The sequence below is a fragment of the Suncus etruscus genome, chromosome 13 (assembly GCF_024139225.1).
Source record: "Suncus etruscus isolate mSunEtr1 chromosome 13, mSunEtr1.pri.cur, whole genome shotgun sequence".
Taxonomy (NCBI): Eukaryota; Metazoa; Chordata; class Mammalia; order Eulipotyphla; family Soricidae; genus Suncus; species Suncus etruscus.
The window spans coordinates 16,105,908-16,122,416 of NC_064860.1; the positions used below are offsets into that span (position 1 = coordinate 16,105,908).

Here is a 16,509-nt window from a genome sequence, read left to right on the forward strand (position 1 = left end):
AAGCAAAAGGTGCAGGAAGAAGGGGAAGAAATTCTTGAAAGACTGCTGGGGCTTTTTCAACCTACAACATCCAGCGCACTTCTAGGAAGGAGGGGGAAATAAACGTGGTCCTGCCTATGAGATAGAAAGCGACATGATTCATTGCCAAAGTGCATGACAGTCCATTTCTGATATCAACAGAGAGTGGCTTCGTTGTGGTCTTTTTTTCCCCCACCCTCACCCCACATGCTTTCCCACACACAAGTTCTAGATTTGTGGCCTTTGTGTCTTTCGGGGTAGGGTTAAGTACTTTTCTCTATTTTTCTCAAGAGACGACCTAATTAAATTGTTCTAGTTTATGAAATGATTAATTAAAAATACCAAACCTAACCTTCTCATTCAGTCTTCCCTGGGCAGGAGGTTAAACAAAAGGAGACATTTGGGGGTCAGAAAGATAGCACAGTCAGTAGGGCGCTTGCCTAGCACATGGCCAACCCATATTCAAGGAACCAACCAGGATTCCTAAAGGCAGTCAGGAGTAAGCACCCCTCTTCTGCCCTAAAAGAAAACCCCTCATGTTGTTTTCAAACCTAGCTTTCCAAGAACAGATTGCCACTGGAATAATTAATACTATTAAGTTTTTCTTGATATGAATAGGTTTTTCCTGTACTGTTCAAGAGAAAATTCAGGAAATACACACACATATAAAGTACAGAGATGATAACATTTTCAACTAGCTGGATGTCAATATCATCTATGAAAGTGCATGTCTCATTATGAAAATTCACAACAGTAAACGCCTTTTTCTGGGTTGGTTTGTTTTGGGGTCACATCTAGCAATGCTCGGGGGTTACTCCTGGTTCTACGCTCAGGGAACCATATGGCATGTTGTAGATCAAACCCAGGTTGGCCGTGTGCAAGGCAAACGTCCTACCTGCTGTACTATCACACTGGCCCCAGGACTATCAAATATCTAAGAAGTTTCAAATTAAACAAGGAAACTGGGTAACCTGGAATTCACCCACTATCTAGTCAACATTGAGTATTACTTTTTTTTTTTTCACTTTTGTTTTGGGGTCATATTCAGCAGTGCTCAGGGCTTACCCCTGACTCTACACTCAGGAATCACTCTTAGCAGGGCTTAGGAAAGCATATGTACTGCTGGAGATGGAACCTGGGGCAGCCATAAGCAAGGAAAGCACCTTCCCTGCTGTAATCTCTTTTGGGCCCCATGTATTATTGGGGTCCAAGAGATAGCATAGGAGACCAGTATGGTCTCAGGCCTGCAGCACATACAGTCACCTCCTCACCCATTAATGAGTAGCTACTGAGCACTGCCAGGTGCTCAAAAACCAAACAAAACAACACACCCAAAACCAAACAAAATAACATGGGGCTGCAGGAGCCACAGGAGAGCAGGCAGGGCATTTTGCTTTGCAAGTGGCTGGCCTGGGTTCAATTGTCAGCAACCCAGATGGTCACCTGAACATTTCTAGGAGTGATCCCTGGACACAGAGCCAGGAGTAAGTCCTGAACATTGCTTTGTATTGTCCCCCTCCAAACAAAACAAAACAAAAACAAACAAACAATAAATTCTTATGTATTTACATCCACTTATGTGCTCCCTACTTGGAGTACCTAACTTCCCTACCCTGGTTTACATTGCTCTAGATAGAGACCTGCCAGTGGGTCTTGTGTCTCCCAAGGCCACTTATTCAGGAGTTGGTTTAAAATCACCCCTAATCACCCCCACTCCATGGCAGGCAGAGGAAATCAGGGACTCAGGCTCCCTCACAAGAATGACAGAGCTGAGTGCCTGGCTTGGGTGGACAGTGGCTATGAGTCCACATGGCAGCTACCAGACCAGTCACCCATTTCCTGGGTGATCCATCATAAGTGTAACAGGAAGACAAAGATGACAGAGGACAAGTCCTGGTTACAATCAGGCAGGGTCAAAGTCTGACTGTCGCCATAGCAGTCTTCTTTGAAGATACTTCCTTCAATTATTTCCTGAATCCTGGGATAGGGGAGTAAGCTGATCTGTTCGATGTCCACCCTCCATGACATCTGCTGTCACCAACAGCTGCCTTTGGTCTTCTGCACTTTCCCTCTCCCAAGCCCGCTGCTTCCCTTTGTAGGCCCACGTTGTTATCCTAACTCCCACCCTCAGAGTGTCCTTCTCCACTCCCCAATCTTTCTCTGCAGGCTGTATCATCACTGCCTTTTTGAACTTCTTTCTAGGGAACACTGGGGAAATGGAAGTCTTCTCAAGGGCAAAACTGCATCTCATGGGGGTGGGGTGGTGATGTTGGAAGTATGACTCAGAGGTCTGGGTATGTGTTTTGCATGCAGGAGCCTTGGGTTTGAACCTCAGCTCTAGATAGTCCTTCAGAAAAGCAAGGAGTGATCCCTGAGCATCACCACGCTTGGCCTTCAAACAAACAAAAATGCTTCCTCTGAAGGGCTTTGCAAACATTTTTTTTTTCATTCTATAGAGAAGACCCATTCAGACATCCCACTATTCATCGCTATCAATGATCTAGATAGCACCAAAGGGGGGTTAAATAGTCTCTATCCCAGGTTTTTACTTCTGGTGCTGGGGGTGTGAGTGTGGCATACCTAGCTGTGCTCAGGCCTTATTCTTGGCTCTGAGCTCAGGAATCATTGCTAACAAGGCCCAGGGGTCCTTTTGGGTGACAGAGATCAAAGTCAGGTGGATTGTGTGCTAGAAAGTGCCTTGCCCACTGTACTGTCTTTTCTGACTCCAGTCCCCCAGGTTTTAAAGTGAATTCATTTGAATTGATATTAGCTTCCCAAGTGTAGTGGTCTGACCAAAGTACATTCAATAGACACTTTAGTATTCTGCAGGCCAGAGCCTCTGTATGTGGGGAATTCAGCAACCCCACCTCCACCGGCAGGGGTGTTGGACTCATCCACCAGGAGGAGGTTTGAGCACCTCCAGGTGTGCCCCAAAAACAGAATCAAGAAAGGTTGGGGCAAAAGGGGTTTCCAGTGAATAAAGTGTAAGATGCCTTGGAATAGAGAACCCCACTGCAGGGAACAGGTTCTTAGCCTGCTGCTGGGTGTCAGCCACCCACAGGCTACTCAAGCAGCATTCTCTCAGCATGCTGGAAATACTCCTCGCTCTGTGCTCACGAGGGGCTGGGATGGGGGATCAAACCAGTGTCTCTTGTGCACAAGAGACATCCAGTCAACAAATATAGATGCCATAAAAACACCCCTCCCCCACCCCAACTTTGGTCTTAAAATCACTGAAGATGCTGGGGGACTTGAGCTGGGGACACAACAGGAAGGGCTAAGAGCATATTTTGCCGGCAGGAGCCCTGAGTCCAATCCTCAGGACACATGATTCCCCCAAGCACCTGCAGAAATCACTTCCAGCACCAAGTGCAGAGTAGATTCTGAGGACTGCTAGGTAAGGGTCCCAAACAAACAAAACATAGAGACGAAAAAAGATATAAAAAAAGAAAACACAGAGGTCTATTCTTTTTGATATTCTTCTCCTCCTCTCTCCCTATAACTACCTAATAATTTACAAAATGTTTATCATGGGCTAGAGCAGTGCTTCTCAAATAGTGGGGCGCATCCCACGGGTGGGGGGGGCAAGGCTCGGTAAAGGGGGTGCGTTTGACCTCGGCAAACACTGTCATAACAAGCTAAGCCCCGTGTTTATGTCTCTGTGTGTCTCTGGAGCTGAGAGTTGCTGTGTCCTGCTTCCAACCCCACTTCAAAAAGCCATGCATTGCAAAACGTGCTCATTGTAGCCATGAATCCAGACATCACCTCTGATTTAAAAAAATCAGCTCAAATTAGTTTATATATTTTTGTTTTGCAGGTTAAAGTTTTTTTTTAATAAAAATACTATTTACAGTCACGTGGGGGGGGCACGAAAAATGTTTTCTTCTTCCTAGGGGGGCATGACAGAAAATAATTGAGAAGCACTGGGCTAGAGGGACAGTTCAAAGGTTTTTACCTTTCCTGCCCTCAACCAGATTCAATCCCAAACACTGCATGGTCCCATGAGAACTGCTCGAGTTGATTCTTGAGCACAGAACTGGGGAGCACCACCAGGAGTGGCCCAAACCCCAAATCCCAGAAGTTGTACCTACCTCCCTTGCTCACTATTTCACAATCACCAGTAATTCCCATGTACATCTTGCATGAAAATGCTGCACTCAACACTCATGTAGAAAAGCAGACACACAGCGGTAGAGTGTTTGCCTTGCAAGCAGCCGATCCAGGATGAACGGTGGTTCAAATCCCAGCATCCCACATGGTCCCTCAAGCCTGCAAGGGGCGATTTCTGAACGCAGAGCGAGGAGTAACCCTGAGTGCCGCTGGGTGTTACCCAAAAATAATAAAAAACCAAACAAAAAAAGGAAAAAAAAGCAGACACAGTCCTTATCCTCTAAGAAATTGTTCTATCTCCCAGCACATGTCTCCTGAGCACGGCAAGGGGTCACTCCTGAGCACAGAGCCAAGAACAGCCTCTGAACACCTCTGGGTGTATCCCTGCACCTCCTCTTACCTTTCTACCCAATATTTGATGAAGAGAACAAGCAAAGTATTTCTGTTATTGTTTTGTTTTGAGTTTGAGGGCCATACTTCATGATCAGGATTTCCTCTTGGCTCTGGGATTAGTTCTGGTGGTGCCAGGAATCAAATTTGGGCAAGGCAAGCACCCTACTAACTGTCCTACCTTTTTAATCCCTGAAGGTGGCTTTTATTTTATAGTTTATGATTTTCCCTGTGTTGCTGAGGGTGGGGTAAAGGATGAGTTTTTAAGACTACACCCAGTAGTACTCAGGGCTGAATCCTGGCTCTACATTTAGGGATTACTCCTGGGTGGGGCTCAAGGAACCATATGAACTGCCAGAGATTGAATCTAGGAAGGCTGTAAATACCTGCTAAACTCTGGCTCCTTCTCCTGCATTTTTTTTTTTTTTTTGGTTTTTGGGTCACACCTGGCAGCACTCAGGAGTTACTCCTGGCTCTATGCTCAGAAATTGCTCCTGGCAGGGTCCGGGGACCTATGGAATGCTGGGATTCGAACCACCGACCTGCTTCTGCATGCAAGGCAAACACCCTACCTCCATGCTATCTCTCTGGCCTCCCTTCTCCAGTTTTTTTTTTTTTTTTTTTTGGTTTTTGGGTCACACCCATTTGACGCTCAGGGGTTACTCCTGGCTATACGCTCAGAAGTTGCTCCTGGCTTGGGGGACCATATGGGACACTGGGGGATCGAACCGCGGTCCGTCCTAGGCTAGTGCTGGCAAGGCAGGCACCTTACCTTTAGCGCCACCACCCGGCCCCCCTTCTCCAGTTTTTTATGATCGATGCCCAAATCTACCACAAAGTCACTCTCCCCTCAGTACTCAGGACACCCTGGGGCTGCATCATGGGTCATTCGACTATTCCCTACACAACTACAACTTCCCTGATCCCTTTTCTGCAGTGCTCAGAATTTACTTAGATGCCCCATTATTCAGATGAGAATGTGGACTTCTTTATTTTATTTTTTTTGGGGGGGGGTCACACCCGGCGGTGCTCAGGGGTTACTCCTGGCTGTCTGCTCAGAAATAGCTCCTGGCAGGCACAGGAGACCATATGGGACACCGGGATTCGAACCAAACACCTTTGGTCCTGGATCGGCTGCTTGCAAGGCAAGCCGCTGTGCTATCTCTCCGGGCCCATGGACTTCTATTAGTACCAGATAACATGCTCTGGAGAGGCAGAACTTTGCTTTCATCCAGTTTGTGTCAAAGTACAGTTGTTTCAGGAGTAGGAAGGGCCTTATCCAACAGAAACTCAGGACCAGAGCCTTCAAATTCAGCTCTCTCAGTTTGTTCGTTATTTTTGGGGGGGGGGGGCACATCCAATGGTGCTCAGGAATCACTTCTGGTGCGCAGGGGGGAACCATATGGGATGCCAGGGATCAAACCTGGATCTAATCCCCTATATATTGGCTCTTTAATGACAAATCAACTAGTTCAGATTGGGGAATAAAGAAAATCCTTTCAGACTTGGATCTCAAGATCCTGTTGATCTCAAGATCCTATGAATGAGATGGCCTTTAACTGTTTTGCTAGGCTTCTTGTCCATAAACTCTGAGACACCCCAATCCCTCAAATCCCCTTTGATATCACCTGGAGCCAGTCTTCTTCCTTTGAAACCAGAAACTGCCATATACTGAAGCTGACCCTCTGTTTGTCTTTCCTGCCTCCTCAACTCTCCCTTCGGACAATCCCCTCTAAGCAAATGTGTGAACGAGTGTCTTCTGCTGACCCAGAGTCCTCAGGGCCACTCCATCTGCAGAAGAAATAACAGCTATTTTGGTCTGACTTCAGGGCTACTGATGAGACCCAGATGAGTTTTCCAAATAAATTACTTTCATGATTAACGACCTGTCTTTCCCATTCGTAACCCAGTTTTCTGTGCTAGTTGCAACCTGGTAGATCCTCTTCCTGGCCCCTGTAGTCTTTCCTGTTGAAGTCACTCAAGTAGGGAAAGGATTGTGGGAAAAGGGCAGAGTAGGGCTCACAAGGTCTCTGTCTCCCCACACAGAAATAAACTGTCCCGGGACTGTCTGTTGGGACTATCTGGAAGGTACTGAAGACATGGAACGAGGAGGATGACGTGGATGGTACAAGACAGTTAAGTTTCATTCAGTTTGTAGCTAATGGCCCAGGATTCTCTCATTGCTGGCCCCAGCCTTGTATGGGGCAGCTGCTCTGGGCACAGCTGGTATGACTGGTAGCGAACCAAGGTGGTGAAAAGTCACCTCTTGACAGATGCTTCTAATGGCAGAGGGAAACACAGAGAGGGGGTAGCCAATGGTCTCTAACCCTGCGTGTAATTCAACTTACTGTTTGGTTGAAGAGACCCACTCTAGGTCTTTAATGCCCACCAAGAATAATTCTTGAGTGCAGAAGCAGGAGTAAATCCTGAGCACTGTTGGGTAAGGCTTAAACTACTTACACCACTCCCCCTAAAAAAAAGTTATACACGGAAGACAAAACATCTTTAGAAGCCTTACATGTCAGGCTGGAAAGATACTACAAGGGGTAAAGTACTTGCCTTGTATGCAACTGACCTGGTTCAATCCCCTGTACCACATATGGTCTTTCCGAGTCCAACTAGGAATGATTCTTGAACGTAGAGAAAGGAGTAAACCTTGAGCCCTGTTATATGCAGTCCTACCTGCCCCAACCTCTATAAAATAACTGCAGTGGAAATTTCACTAGATGGATTCAAAGGCAGCTTCAGGCAGGAAGAAAAGAAAAAAAAAAACAAACGACTGAACTTAAAGGTATGACAACAGAAATGATTGGTCCTATTAAATGGGAAAGAAAGGTGGAAGAACAGTGAGCAGAAGTCAAGGGTACAGAGAGACCTATCAGTGACAACTCTGCAGCTGGGACAGAGAAACACAGAGAGGTTGGGAGAAATTTTCTTTTCTTTCTGTTTTGTTTTGGACTATCCTTGATCATGTTTGGGTACTTCTCCTAGCTCAGTGCTCAGAAGCTGCTTCCAGGGGTACTTGGAAGTTCATGTAGTATTGGGGACCAAACCTGGAACCCTGACATGCAAAGCACACATGACAGCCTTTTGAGTCAGTTCTCCAACCCAAAAGAGTAGAAGAAATAATGGCAGAATGTTTTTCAAAGTTGATGATGAGTAGCCAAGAAGTTTCCAAAGGTCCAAATAAGACAAACTTAAATAGAGTCAAAGCCATATACAGTCAATCTTTCAAAACACATAAGACAGGGGCTAGAGAGATACTACAATGGATAGATCACTTGACTTGATGCACCCCCCTACAACCAAAATTGATTTGATCTCTGGCAGCCCATACGGTCCTCCCAGTCCTGACTGAAGTGATTTCTGATGTGGAGCCAAGAGTAACCCCTGATCATAGCTGGATGTGACCCAAACAAAAAAATGACAAAACAAAATACTCAGACAAAAGCAGCAAGGTAGACAGCAAACTGTCAAGCAGAAACCAAATATTTAATAAGGGACTATAACCAAGGATGTATATATATAAAGAACTCGCTGTGTCAACAACAAACAGCCCAATTCACAAGCAGACCAAAAACTTTGAATAGTCATTTCTCTAATGGTTAGCAAGGCCACATGAGATGACCACTACCACTGACAATTAGGGAATTTAAATTCAAATGCCAATATACTCTCACACCCATTAGAATGGCAACTTTCAAAAAATGGGAAGCAATAAGAATTGAGAAAGATGTGGATTCATCAGAACACATGTGCACTGTATGTGACAGTGAATCGTAGCTAACTCATGAGATACATATATGCATTTATGTAGGGATGGGTAGATAAACACATAGTGATGATTGGGCCTGGTGGGCCACGAGGTGCCAGGAATCAAATCTAGGCTTCCCATGTATAAAGTATGTGCTACAGTCCTTTGTGCTGTCTCCCTAGCCTCCTCAAAAGAATTAAAAAAAGAATTACTGTAGAATTTTGTTGAATTGGGGCCGGTGAGGTGGCGCTAGAGGTAAGGTGTCTGCCTTGCAAGTGCTAGCCAAGGAAGGACCGCGGTTCGATCCCCCGGCATCCCATATGGTCCCCCAAAGCCAGGGGATATTTCTGAGCGCTTAGCCAGGAGTAACCCCTGAGCTTCAAACGGGTGTGACTGGAAAAAAAAAAAGAAAGAAAAAAAAAACTTTGTTGAATCAATTTTATTACTGGCAAATACCGAAAGATTTAAGCAGGGTCTTGACTCTTCTTTACTATCATTTTCATTCATGGCAACTTTGTTCACAGTAATTAAAAAATAATAATAAACCCACATGTGTACTGCTGGAAAAACAATAAGCTAAACCTAGTATCTTCATAGGTTTGGTGCACACATGGGATACGGCTCAGTCTTAAAAAAAGAAGAAAATTGTTTTTATTTTATTTTTCTTCTTTTTTTTTTTTGGTGATGCTCAGGACTTACTTCTGGTTTGTACTCAGGGAACACTCCTGACAATACTCAGGAGACCATATTGAATCTCGGTTGGCCACATGCAAGGCTCTACCTGCAGTGCTAGCTCTCTGGCCTCAAGAAGGAAAGTTTCTTACTGAATGGTTTCTTATTGAAACCATTGTGATTTACAAAGTCCTTCATAGTTGGATTTCAGGCATACAGTGACAGTGAATTAGGGCCATTCCCACCACCAGTGTTGACCTCACTCCACCACTGTTCCCAGCTTGCATTCTATACCCCCACCCTTAGCCTGGGGTATACCAGTATAACATGCCCATTTTAAGTTTAGACTACTCTTTAGGTAATATGGTTTGAGTAGTGATAAAACTGAGAGTATTGAAGTATAAAGTTACTACTCCTCATCTCTTTCACCAAAGTATTTAGAACCCTCCACCACTGTCACCTCTGGTGTCATCTTCTCTCCCCAACCTTTCTCAACAGTTTGTTAATAAATTTTGTGATCTGAGGTCCAGAGTTTGCTGCTGCTCGACACTGTCTATTCTCTTTTTTTTTTTTTATTGATTACTTTAAAAACATGGAACGCTTCACAAATTTGCATGTCATCCTTGCTCAGGGGCCATGCTAATCTTCTCTGTATCGTTCCAATTTTAGTATATGTGCTGCCAAAGCGAGCACTGACACTGTCTATTCTCTTGTTTTGTCTCTCTCTAGTCCAATGATGTGTGAGGTTGTCCAGTACTTATCCTCCTCCCTTGGACTTATTCCACATAACTTGGTGCACTGCCTGGTTTCATCTTTTCTCATAGTTGCAAAATATTTCACTGTGTATAAATGACACAACTTCTTGGATGGGTGAGGAAGCGGAATCACATCCAGTGGTGCTTGGGGCTATTTCTGTGTCTGTGTCTGTGCTCAGGAACAAGCTCTGGCTGTGTTTGAATGAACAACTTGTGGTACCAGAGGTCAAATTCAAACCTGGACTGACCTCATGCAAGGCAGGCTTCTGACCCCCTATACACTCTTTCCATCCCCATGTTCTTACTTTATAGAGAAATTGCTATACTATTTTCCATAAATTTTGACCTAGATGAATCCCTGCCCATAATGAATCTGGGCTCAGATCCTGATAGGCTTAGAGTATGCATGAACCATGGAGACACTACATTATACTGAGTGAAAACCAGTATCCCAAGAAAGCAAATACTGCTTGCCGCTACTTCTCTAAGCTGCTTCCTGGCAAGAAACAAAAACAAGAAAATGAATGGCAGTTGCTGGGGTCTCAGGAGGGAGGGGTGGTTTCATGGGTGTGGAGTTTCAGTTGCACAAGATGAAAGAGATTTGGGAGCCTGGTGTGGGTCTGGGTGCATAGTGGTGCGTACTTTGCCACAAGAGTGCACACTTAGAAGTGGGGAGGCAGCAAGTTTCATTTTGTGACTCTTACTGTGGTTTTTTTTTTTTTTTTTTTGGTTTTTCAGCCACACCCATTTGATGCTCAGGGGTTACTCCTGGCTAAGTGCTCAGAAATTGCCCCTGGCTTGGGGGGACCATATGGGGCGCCGGGGGATCGAACTGCGGTCCTTCCTTGGCTAGCGCTTGCAAGGCAGACACCTTACCTCTAGTGCCACCTCGCCGGCCCTGACTCTTAGTATTTTAAGATTTTTTTTTTTTTGGTTAGCTTTTGGGCCACACCCAGTGGTGTTCAGGACTAACTCCTGATTCTGTGCTCAGGAACCACTCTGGGAGGCTCAGATGGATTATATGGGGCGAGGACACAGTGGGTATGTGTAATTTCTGTACCTTCTATTCAATTCTGCTGTAAATGTACAACTGCCCAGTTAATCAAGTCGAATATGCACAGCCATAACAGTCTGACAGTACAGTCCTCTTTGTGTCTGTTTCTCTCTCACATTCATACACTCACAGACACACAAATGTACTTTACTTTCTTTTTTTTTTTTGTACTTTACTTTCTATGTGTTTCTTACATACACACACAATTGCACATAGACAAAGTTTCAGATGTATAGTCCTCTCTCTGTCCATCTCACAATCACACAGACACAGACACACACACACACACACACACACACACACACACAATCCAGAATGTCTTGCTTTCTATTCCTTATCTCTGCAAAGTCTACCTGCTGCTCTGAGTTCCAGAGCAGAGCTTGGTTTGAGCTTCTCTTAGCTTCTGGATATAACCGGGTTCCTTTCTTTGGATTTTGACATCAAATATGTTAAAAGATAGAGCTAAGGAGCCTGAGATACAGAACAGGGGTTAAGGCACTTGTCTTGTATGTGGTTAACCCAAGTTCAAATTCAGTCACTACGTATGGTACCTGGAGGACCACCAAGAATGATCCCTGAGCACTGTTGGATGTGGCCCCTCTCCCCAGTCACTTTGGTACCATCCGAAAGATCCTTTTTTTTTTTTTTTTTTTTTTTTTGGTTTTTTGGGCCACACCCGGTAACGCTCAGGGGTTACTCCTGGCTATGCGCTCAGAAGTCGCTCCTGGCTTGGGGGACCATATGGGACGCCGGGGGATCGAACCGCGGTCCATCTCCTAGGCTAGCGCAGGTAAGGCAGGCACCTTACCTCCAGCGCCACCGCCCGGCCCCCGAAAGATCCTTTTTAATAAAGTGAAACATTAACCCTTAATGGGTTGCTGCCAAAGCCACAAAGTTCACTGCGCTCCTTCCATCTGCACAGATCTTATCTAATGTGCCAGTAGTGAATAAGGGGCCTACAAAGACCGAATGAAGGATAAGAACAAACCCTGAGTCTTGAGAGTCCACTCTGGGCCAGCACACCACTACCCCGTTCTCTACTGTGTCCAGGGCTGGGAAGAAGCTGGCAGCCAACCACATCTGCTAGTGGAGATAAGGGGGTCTTCCACAGGCCTTTCTTGGGGAGAAGATTTTGGCTACAACACAAAGCTGTGGAGGTGCCAAGTATTTTGGAGAGGTGAATGGGGCAGTGGGAGCACCCAAGTAATCCTGGGGTTTCCATGCTCATTTTACTTCCAGAACTCAAGGACCCATTGAGGAGACAGCCAGACCCAGAGAACATAGTGGTCATTTTCTGTGGGTCAATGAAAGAGAGGATGGGAATGGCCATAGGGCAGACTCAGCAACACTGAAGAGGGGATACTGGTCAGGTAACTTCCTTTTTGATATCTCAGTAGTGCCCAAAGAGATAGCAGGTAAAACAGTAACTTCCTGCACTGGAGCAATAGTACAGTAGGAAAGGCACTTGCCTTGCATGCGGACAACTCAGATTTGATTTCTGTCTGGCATCTCATATGGTCCCCCAGCCCTGCCAGGAATGATTCTGGAATAAGCCCTGAGCACTGTGATATGTAGCCAAAAAAGCCAAAACAACAATAATAAGTTATTCCCAGACTGTGGCAAGTTTTGGGGAACAAAGCAGCAGTGCCAGGAAGGAAAGGCAGAGCACAGAGCTGAAATTACAAGAGGCTAGCAAGGGTCCAAGGACCCATGAGTCTGGTGGGACAGAACCAATGAGAAAGCAATATGGACCAAGGACAATGTCTACCAGGCCACCAAGGGATAAAACCATGTGAGGTCTGGCCAGAGGACATCAGAGGCCCAAAGTGACCTTGTAAAGCTGCTAAGTGACAAACTCATGCTAAGTTAATAAACACCCAGGGTTTCTGTGCTCATTTTATACCAGGATCTTAAGGGCCCATTCAGGAGACATTCAGGGGAGCACAGCTGCCAGGTCACAGAGCATGTTTTGGCCTTGTTTTGTTTGGTTTTGGGCTATACCCAGCAATGGGGTTACTCATGGCTCTGCGTTTAGGTATTACTCGTCAGGGTGCATGGGGGGACCATATGGGATATCGGAAATCAAACTTAAGTAAGTCTCATGCAAGGCAAGCACCTTACCCACTTACTATTGCTCTGGCCCTGGAAGAGTATTTCAAAGGAGGCTGTGTCTGGGCAGTTCACTACTAACTCCTGGAAAGTAACATGTTTACAAGGTGGAGTATGAGTTAGAAACTAATTTTAATTATTTCTACAAAATAGTAGAACAAATCTACTGTATTTTCCGGCGTATAAGACGACTTCTGAAACAAAAAATAGTCAACTGAAAATCGTCTTATATGCCGAGTATATCCCGAAAAATGTTTTAATATGCCGCTAAACAAAAATTGTCTGAATATTGCCACAAAACGAATTTTCTAACTCGCTCCTGCACCAATCACTGCAAGGCTGCTTGGACTGCCTCTCTAACTCAGCCTATCCAAGCAGGCATTTTTTTTTTTTTTTTTTGGTTTTTGGGCCACACCCGGCGGTGCTCAGGGGTTACTCCTGGCTGTCTGCTCAGAAATAGCTCCTGGCAGGCACGGGGGACCATATGGGACACCGGGATTTGAACTAACCACCTTTGGTCCTGGATCGGCTGCTTGCAAGGCAAACACCGCTGTGCTATCTCTCCGGGCCCCCAAGATCTCAAACTTTTTTTTTTTTTTTTTTTTTGGTTTTTGGGTCACACCCGGCAGCGCTCAGGGATTACTCCTGGCTCTATGCTCAGAAATCACTCCTGGCAGGCGCGGGGGACCATATGGGTGCCGGGATTCGAACCGATGACCTTCTGCATGAAAGGCAAACCCCTTACCTCCATGCTATCTCTCCGGCCCTCAAACTTTTTTTTTTTTTTTTTTTTTTTTGGTTTTTGGGCCACACTGGCGACGCTCAGGGGTTACTCCTGGCTGTCTGCTCAGAAATAGCTCCTGGCAGGCACGGGGGGACCATATGGGACACCGGGATTCGAACCAACCACGTTTGGTCCTGGATCGGCTGCTTGCAAGGCAAACACCCGCTGCGCTATCTCTCCGGGCCCCCAAGCAGGCTTTTTATGCATACAAATTAGACAATGTTCTGGATCTGAATCTACACTGTAAAAAGCCTGCTCAGATTGGCCAGAGTCAGAGAGGTAGTCTATTACAGTATATAACCTTTGAACCTTTGTTGTGATTGGCTCACTGTGGTACATACAGCGAATATAGGCCTAAACTTATGTTTTAACTGCAAAATTAGGGGGTCATCTTATATGCCGGCAAATGTGGTACTTGCTTCTCATCTGGGGCTACAGTTTGTCAAGGGTCAAACCCCAGGTGCCATTCTGAGCCCCGGGATTGGTGGCCTTAGCCACATTTGCAGTCCACCACAAGTGCATTATATTTGATGGCCAGGGTGCATCACTTTTTATTCCCTTGTAAGTGATTATTTATGAGTTTCCATACTTTTCCATCAGCAATAATTATGGAATGAATCCTTCTATACTCCAATCTCATCCTTTCCCAATAACAAACTCCCAGAAGAGTCTCCCCTGGGTGAAGGAAGAAAAGCTTCTAGAAAGGGGTGAGGTATGTATCATTAATTTGCTTTCCACAGGGGCTGGAGTAATAGCACAGCAGTAGGCCATTTGCCTTGCATGTGGCCAACCCCGGACAGACCCTGGCTTGATTCCAGACATTCCTTGTGGTCCCCCGAGCCTGCCAGGAATGATTTCTGAGCACACAGCCAGGAGTAACCCCTGAGTACTGCCAGGTATGACCCTCCCCCCTAAAAAAATATTTGCTTTCCAAAGTATTTTGTGGATTCCTATTCCCATCAAAAGTAAACAGAAGACTACAAAGAGGAGAAGGTAAAAATAAATGAAAATAAGAGTAAACAGTGAAGACTGCATCTTCTCAGGCTTTGGCTAACATAAACATAGGTCATAACTGCAGAAGGTTTCTGTGAGTTTGATATAGGAAATGCTTTGTTTTAAAATAGCTTACAATATGGGCTTCTGAAGACAACCATAAAAAAGGCAAGACAGGGGCCCGGAGAGATAGCACTGCGGCGTTTGCCTTGCAAGCAGCCGATCCAGGACCAAAGGTGGCTGGTTCAAATCCCGGTGTCCCATATGGTCCCCCGTGCCTGCCAGGAGCTATTTCTGAGCAGACAGCCAGGAGTAACCCCTGAGCACCGCCGGGTGTGACCCAAAACCCAAAAACCAAAAAATAAAATAAAATAAAATAAAGACTTGACACACATGAAGTAAGTGGCCTAAGAGACTGAGTTCTCAGAGTCTCTCCCAAGACATTCCTTCAAAGTGGGGATGGGGGCCGAAGTGATAGCACAGCAGTAGGGCGTTTACCTTGCATGTGGCTGACCCAGGATGGACCTGGGTTCGATCCCCAGCATCCCATATGGTCCCCCAAACCTGCCAGGAGAGATTTCTGAGTACAGAGGCAGGAGTAACTCTGAAGCATCACTGGGTGTGCCCCCTTCCCCCGCCAAAAGAAAACCAAAGTGGGGATGAACCAGAAAATAAACCACAAACAAAAAATTCACTTTGTCAATGTGATTAGCCAAAAAAAAAAGAAAGAAATCTGTTTTTGCTTTTGGTTTCCTTGTGAAATGAAAAGGTATTCCTATTTTTATTAGCTATTTGTGTTTCTTCTGCAGGCTTCCCTTTGGGGAAACCTGTTGTTTTCTTGGAATGGCAATATTGAATGGATTTATTTCAGGACACTTAACTGTCATGTAAATGAGGGTTCCTTTGCTTACTATGCCCTTATCTGTAAGGATCTAATCTGGACCAATGTGAGGAGAAAGGGTAGGGGGTGGTGTTTGGAATGCCATGCAGTATGAACTGCATTTTCAGTGGTTACAGGTTACCAGAAGGAAAGTGCAGGGATCTCAAACTCAATTCACCTGGGGGCCACAGGAGGCAAAGTCGGGGTGATCCTTGATTGCAAAGTCAGTAGTAAGCCTTGAACATTGGGGGGTGTGACCCAAACAACTAAAACAAAACAAAACAAAAAAAGATACTTCTAGGGCAGGGCCACAAAATGTTGTATGGGCCGTTTGTGGCCTGTGGGCCGCGAGTTTGAGACCCCTGGTAGGTATAGAGCAAATGACTTAGGTCTGCCAGAGTCAACCTAGGAGCTGTCTAGGCCAACATGGCAGCTGACAGAGTCAACAGGACCTTAAAGAGCTCAAGTCTTGCCATTTTTTTTGGATGAAGAATATTTTGCTTCCCTGCTCTATGGCCCTCTAAGAGACAAACAGAACAAGCAGCACTGCTTGTGACTGATGATGCTTATTGAAGCTTGAGCTCGAGTGGGAAGGGTGTTTGCTTTGCATGTGGCCTACCTGGGCTCAATATCTCATGTTCTGAGCACCACCAAGTGTGGCCCACAAACAAACAAAAACCAAAACCAAAACCAAAAAAACAATAAAAAACCCACAAGATGATTCTTGTTCAAGTATAATTTAATAAGGAACTGTTTCATGTTATTTTTTCTTACTATTTTTTTAAAATCTGTTTGTATGTTTCTTTGGATCATACCAGGCAATGCTCAGGGCTTACCCCTGGCTCTGTACTTAGAGATCATTTCTGGCAGTGCTCATGAGACTATATAGGGTGCAGGGGAATTGGACCCATATTACACATGTGCAAGGCAAGAACTCTATTCACTGTACTGTCACTCTGGGACAAGGATCTCTATCATTTTAAAAGAGGT

At 45.4% G+C, this 16,509-nt stretch overlaps 1 protein-coding gene, 1 long non-coding RNA gene and 1 other non-coding gene across 6 annotated transcripts in view; all 3 read right to left on the reverse strand.

Moving 5' to 3' along the window:
• The window catches only part of TFDP2 (transcription factor Dp-2), a 161,630-nt gene that overhangs the window by 58,184 nt on the left and 86,937 nt on the right, over nt 1–16,509 (reverse strand). The gene's annotated exons all lie outside the window — the stretch shown is intronic.
• On the reverse strand, nt 9,531–9,637 carry LOC126026619 (U6 spliceosomal RNA). Its single transcript, XR_007501843.1, has one exon. It is a non-coding gene; the product is annotated as a U6 spliceosomal RNA (small nuclear RNA).
• LOC126025583 (uncharacterized) overlaps nt 13,499–16,509 on the reverse strand; it is a 29,336-nt gene continuing 26,325 nt past the window's right edge. Inside the window, exon 2 of the long non-coding RNA XR_007501483.1 lies at nt 13,499–13,580. This is a non-coding gene — a long non-coding RNA (uncharacterized LOC126025583). The remainder of the gene's footprint in view (nt 13,581–16,509) is intronic.